Genomic DNA, 6,000 nt, shown 5'->3' with positions numbered 1-6,000 from the left:
ATTACATTTTAGTCCTATTTGATTTAGATGGAATTGATATGCAAGTTACTTTAACTATTTCAATAGTAAGGATCCAATTCTAGCTTAGGTAAGGGCTAAGGAACTTATGTGGATGTTGTGGTGGGATATAATAATTTGAGGATAGGCTTAAAGTTAATTGTCTTCTACTTAGATTCACAAGGACATGTTGTGGTGGGATATAATAATTTGAGGATAGGCTTAAAGTTAATTGTCTTCTACTTAGATTCACAAGGACATGAATCTAATAGATCGGACAGATAATGTCACATCCCTAATTGGGCTTAGGGGGATAAGATAACTATAGATAAGGGTATATGCTAACCCAGGGTTAGGTGATGATAGAGCTTGCCCTAGAGTATATCAAGGATGAGGTTTTGACTAACCTCGGGCCAATTAAAAGCTAACTCTTCTAGTTAGATTCACACCTACACCATTCCTATTATTATCTCATCAAAATGGAGAATTAATAGATTCTTTCTCAGAAGCGACACAAGGACATGAATCTAATAGACGGGACAGATAATGTTACATCCCTAAGCGGGCTTAGGGGGATAAGATAACTAAAGATAAGGGTATATGCTAACCCAAGGTTAGCATATAGTAGGTGATGATAGGGCTTGCCCTAGAGTATATCAAGGATGAGGCTCTGATTTACATTAGGCCAATTGAAAGCTAACTAGAGCTAACAATGGCTTGCCCTAGAGTATATCAAGGATGAGGCTCTGATTTACATTGGGCCAATTGAAAGCTAACTAGAGCTAACAATGGTTAAAAGTTAATAATAAATCGTTGCGCGCTAGTTTTTATCACAGACTCATTGACATCAAGACTGACATGATATTTTCTAATCCTCTAGGGTCTTCAGGAATGTGGGCCTAACATTGGTAGTAAAGGATCCAGCTACTACTGGTTAGCCCACTAGCTAGTTGCACTAATGACAATTGTGAGGAATGGGGTGCATGTCATGGGACATGCATGCCTTTAGGGTGCGGACCAGTGCATTGATCTCCAACTTGGGGGTGGTGGCTCACTGTTATATTTGGTTTGGAGTCTATTGTTGGATAGCAAGTGCTAGTTGAACCCACCTATGTCCTTATGTATGTAATTGTTGTTTAGGTGTAGAAAACCATGGATTGCACATGCTTGGATATGCTTCATGATTTATGTGTGTATGGATCTTGGGTGGATAGATAGGTAAGTGGACTTCTCACTTAGGGTGTTTTAGCAACTAAAAAGGATAGCAAAAGACTACCATTAAAATCCTTATTATTGTCCAATTGAATGTATTGACCTACCTCCACTCACCCCATCCTACCCCTTATGTCACCCTCTTGAATCCATTAGCCTTTTTTTTGTGGTTTTTTTTTTTGGGGGGGGGGGGGGGGGGGGGGCTCCTTACTTGCGTTTTAAATTTGTTTCCTCATCGAGTGATCCCAAACTATCAATCACTAAAATTTAATATTATCTAGCAATGAAATGAGATCTTAAAGAATATATCACATATAAAAAAGCTAAGAATTACAATTACTTTGATGTGCTCCATTGTAGTGCTTTACTATCTCATGTCATTATGTGGATATGGATTTTAAAAGCATAGTTTTAACAAGCGAATTATTTTTATGAATTATTCATGAGTTCAGGCAATGCGTTTTGTGGGTAAATATTGATCTCCCCAGTTTAAGGGTGTGCTAACTATGAAGTTTGGGGGCATAGTTTCATGAGAAGAGACCAAAAAGAGAGAGAGAGAACAACCAGCAACTACAAGTACATATACTAGAACTAGAAAGAGCAGAGTTAGTCTACAAGCGAGGGATTACAAGGCGACTAAAGCTACTGACCCATCGGCTAGAACTAGCATCTCTGTTGGGTAGCCCACGGCTAAAGGACCATCCACAAAAACTCCTCGTTGCGATACAATAGCCGAAGGAAAGGGGAAGAGACCTTAAATCTAGTTTTGAGGGAAAAGGTATCATGCACTTAACTTGGCCGGTGGCACAGTCTCTGTGTGAGAGAGAGAGAGAGAGAGAGAGAGAGAGGGGAGAGAGATTTCAATTGTCCGGTGACTGAAGCGATTTTTTGATTTTTTACAGCTTTTTTCAAAGTACGCAAGTTAAAACACTGAGAATGCTGCAATGACTGAGCTGCTGATGATCGCTACATCAACACCAGGCGTAAGTAAGTTTGCTTATGATCAGTACTTTGAATTTGAAAACCTTTTGTTGTGGGTGTAGGAATGCTCTTGGTATTCTTTATGTGGTAGATTCCCTTCCAAACCGGAGATTGGAGCAATTGTCACTCTCCAACTTTCATTGTACCATGCTCTCCGAGGCTCCGTCTCCATGAGATACTTCACGATGTCCACCCTCCTCCCCTCCCTCCTGATAGGAAGGCCATTGACTGGGAATCACGTTGACCCGCTTTTAGGTCCAGGCCTTGGAGCAAGAGGTACAGACCTTTTCTTTTCCTTCAAATCGTCGGGTATCTATAATCCAAGGTTTGGATGCACCTGACAAAATACGCAGCGGAGATGATGACCAGATCTGGGAACACGAGCAAAAACGCATGCAAAAAAATACAGCACAAGAGAGAGAGAGATGTAGGCATGTAACTCTGCTCTATATACACAAGAGAGAGATGTAGGCATGTAACTCTGCTCTATATACACAAGAAAATCCCGAGTATGATACACAACTAGCAAGGGGGCTGGAGGCCTATTTATATGCCCCATATGAGCAGTCGGCCTGCTGAAAAAGGCACTCCACGACTGCATCAAGTCGGCTAGCAATATGCAGCCAGTCGGCCAACACTGAGGATCCCCGACTGGTCAAGTTCAGTCGGCCAGCTCCAGTACACACATCCTGATGTAGTCGGCCAGCAAATGGATCCTCCTGCCAACTTAGGGCTGCCTCCCAAGCCACAGAAAAAATGAAAAAAATAGGGGAAAAATGCAGAGAGTGGGGAAAAATGATAAAACACCTCATAAGGGCGGGCACACCCACAACAAAGGCCCTGGTGTATAAAACTAGACAGGAGATGACTTCTAACAGCACCCGTATCCGCATATCTATGGTTCCCGGTCCCTAGCACTCGAATACACATTGGTGGGCAGTTGCTCTGTGGAGAGCACATCGTCTCCCTCACTTCCACCTACGAGGCGAGATCTAGTCCTTCTCTTAAAAAGGAGTTTTGTCGTGGTGGATTGTGTCCGTGCTATCCACGTTGGTACCCTTGCTAAGACAAAACTCCACCATGCACATCTACACACTAACCCTAACAATATCTTATGTGATGATGTGCACATTACACAACTACATTCCCCCCTTAGTGGTTATATGCACATGTCTAGAAAACCCAACACATGTCAACAAGTTGGGCTTTATCTTTCTTGTGCTTCTTTGAGGTTGAGTTGGCATCTTCATCTCCAGCTCAACGTTGGCAAGCCGCTTTCGACACTTATTGATGTAGTGTCGAGCCTTGTGGCAGTAGTGACATTTCCCTTTCTTCTTCTTGGATGTATCACCCTGTGATCCAGAATCCACTTTGCCTTTAGAGAGAAAAGCTTGTTTTTCCCCTCTATAAAGCTTGTTTTTCTTGGTCTGCTCCTCTTGAAGAAGTAATTCAACCAACTCATCAAAAGATTAAGGGTTTGCACCTCCTCTCATGGATAGTGTCGCCCTCCGATCAAGACTCAACACTTCAGTGGTTCTGGACCATATAGCCAGCATCGCCTAGTTAGGCTATCCAACTATACCCAATAGGATAAGGGGGCATAAATTGCCCATACCGATTGCATTTCAGGAGAATGTTTGGAAGTTAATCCAGAGAGCTAGAGTGTAGACTGCCTTCCAGAAAGACTACTACTAGTACAAGCATGCATGCAGACTTAGCTAGATGAACTTAACAACATTTCATGGATACAGTACACATACACCTTAATTGACCATTGCATTGCACTCTAGAGAGTACATATCTGGCTCAAGGCAACGGGAATAACATGAACAATAGTGCATTAGGCGATTCTCCAATGCCTCTCCTACCAGGCTCCCTCTAGTTGCCTAAGTGCGTCAATTCTCACTTCCCCGCCTAGCATGCCCCCCCCCCCCCCCCCCCCTCTCCATGAGACCTGTTGTAAAAGTTGTTACAATCAAGATTCTGAGCTGCGGCACACGATGCTTCAGTTTTTGGTCAAGAACAGTTATTGGCGGTGAGAACTCTGAGGCCTATTCTCCCGCCAACACTTGGCACGCCTAGTTTAACCCTTATTTTGGCCCTTGAACTGGAGAAAGAAATATTTTGGAATGGAAGAAATTTTCCGAAACCATTGCAGAGCCAGAATTATTTATTTCCTTTTCCACTCTTTCTTAGTCGTCGATTTAGCTGACCCATTGATGCCTCCATATACAAAGTCAATCTTCGTTTTGGTGCTATATTTATTGAGCTCGTCTTGAGAGTTCTATTCTTTGGCTCCTTTGTGGGCTCCCCCGAGGTTAGTGCTCGCCTGCTACTTGAGTTCTTTTATGGCCTCGTCATCCTTCTTCTAGTGCTCCTTGAATTCCTCCATCAGCCCCTCCAACTCTTCAATGTGAGCCTTGAGTGTAGTCTCGTCATTTGTTTTATCCTTCAAGTGCTTGGTGGTGGCCAACACGCGTTCTCTTAGTTCATTGACAGGGATTGTGTCCAGTGCAGTGCTGGTCCACTGCACTAGCTCTTTGTAACATGCGGAAGCTTCGGGGGAGAACGGTAACTTCAATGCTCAGAAAAACAGCACACTTGTCGTCGCGACGAAATTAACGCACAAAACTGAATGTAGACGTGCGGAAAAATAGAGAGAGAGAGAGAGAGGGAGAAGTGGACAGAGTATTGGGTCGCGAATACCCTCTGTAGGGCCCCCACCACGAATGGTGTATTTTCTTTTATTAGAATGACGTAAAAAACTGAAATAAAAGACTGACTGAACCTTCTTGGCTGAGATGGATCTATGCCCTTGACCTTCAATCCTTCACCCCTTCTGTGTTAGCTTGTTCTTGGTTGTCCTAGCCCTTGGTTTAGCTTCAGCACTTGGTGAATGATGAGTTAAATGAACTGATTTGAGCCTTGGGTATTTATACCCTTCAGGAAAGCCAGTCGGCTGCCTGAAAATAGCTCCACGACTAGAAAAATCAGCATTAAATGCTGTAAAAAATCGGTGCATGACTAAAAAATAAATGCTGGCCACCATGCACCTCAGAACTGGCTGCTGGACAGCCGGTGTGGGCAGCCCCACACCTGGTCTACAGTCCCCTAGGGGCTGTGTAACCAGTCGGCCACTTGTCCAGGAGCCCTAGGGCTGTCTACACTCTACAGCCCCTCCATAGCCATCCTATGGCTGGTGGGTACAGTCAAGGCCTTCCTGGTCCTTATGGGGGTGGTTCTACACCTTCCCCATGCCCACATCTGTCCTTGGGGTAGCCCTATGGGTTGGCCCCTTTCCTATATGCAAACCCTAACTGTCTACACAGTGATCTTGCATCCAGTATCATACCAGATACACAGAACCACTGACATCATTCCAGAGGGAGACTCACAGCGTGGACTGGCACTGTTTCATGTGCAGGACAACGCACACCTGACCTTGGACGCATGTGCAGGACAATGCACACTTGACCTCGGACGATTGGAATGGAATCTTGGTTGACTCGTCCCGGATCGGACTCACATGGGACCAGTTTTCCATCACAGGTCCTGCACCTTCTGTACAGATATGTGTTCGTGGCACCCAAGTGCGGGATGCACGTGACATCCCCTTCTACTTAACTTGACGGAAGCTGCATAGCCTCCAAATAATCTGTCAATAGTGCTGGATAGTCGTCGAAAAACTCTTTGTCAAGACTCAAGCCATACCGCTTCGTGGGTCCCTCGGTCTTGAAACTTTGTGAGGAACTGTTTTTGCCTTCGGCCTGAGCCATGCTTGAAATGGTGCAAAATGATCTGTTATGAAAC

The 6,000-nt window shown here is 44.3% G+C and overlaps 1 protein-coding gene across 9 annotated transcripts in view; it reads left to right on the top strand.

The window, feature by feature from the left end:
* The first annotated feature begins 1,805 nt into the window (after positions 1–1,805).
* LOC147609528 (GTP-binding protein Obg/CgtA) overlaps positions 1,806–6,000 on the top strand; it is a 68,754-nt gene continuing 64,559 nt past the window's right edge. For 6 of the 9 annotated variants that reach the window (XM_086787614.1, XM_086787610.1, XM_086787609.1 and 3 more), the window contains exons 1-2: positions 1,806–1,987; positions 2,112–2,196. The gene's annotated coding sequence lies outside the window, so the exon portion shown is untranslated. The remainder of the gene's footprint in view (positions 1,988–2,111; positions 2,197–6,000) is intronic. The other 3 variants (XM_086787611.1, XM_086787606.1, XM_086787608.1) reach the window with 1 other exon arrangement.

The sequence above is a fragment of the Cibotium barometz genome, chromosome 51 (genome assembly GCF_041138505.1).
Source record: "Cibotium barometz isolate CiBa-2024 chromosome 51, ASM4113850v1, whole genome shotgun sequence".
NCBI classification, from domain to species: Eukaryota; Viridiplantae; Streptophyta; class Polypodiopsida; order Cyatheales; family Cibotiaceae; genus Cibotium; species Cibotium barometz.
This window is presented reverse-complemented; position numbering and strand designations above follow the sequence as displayed.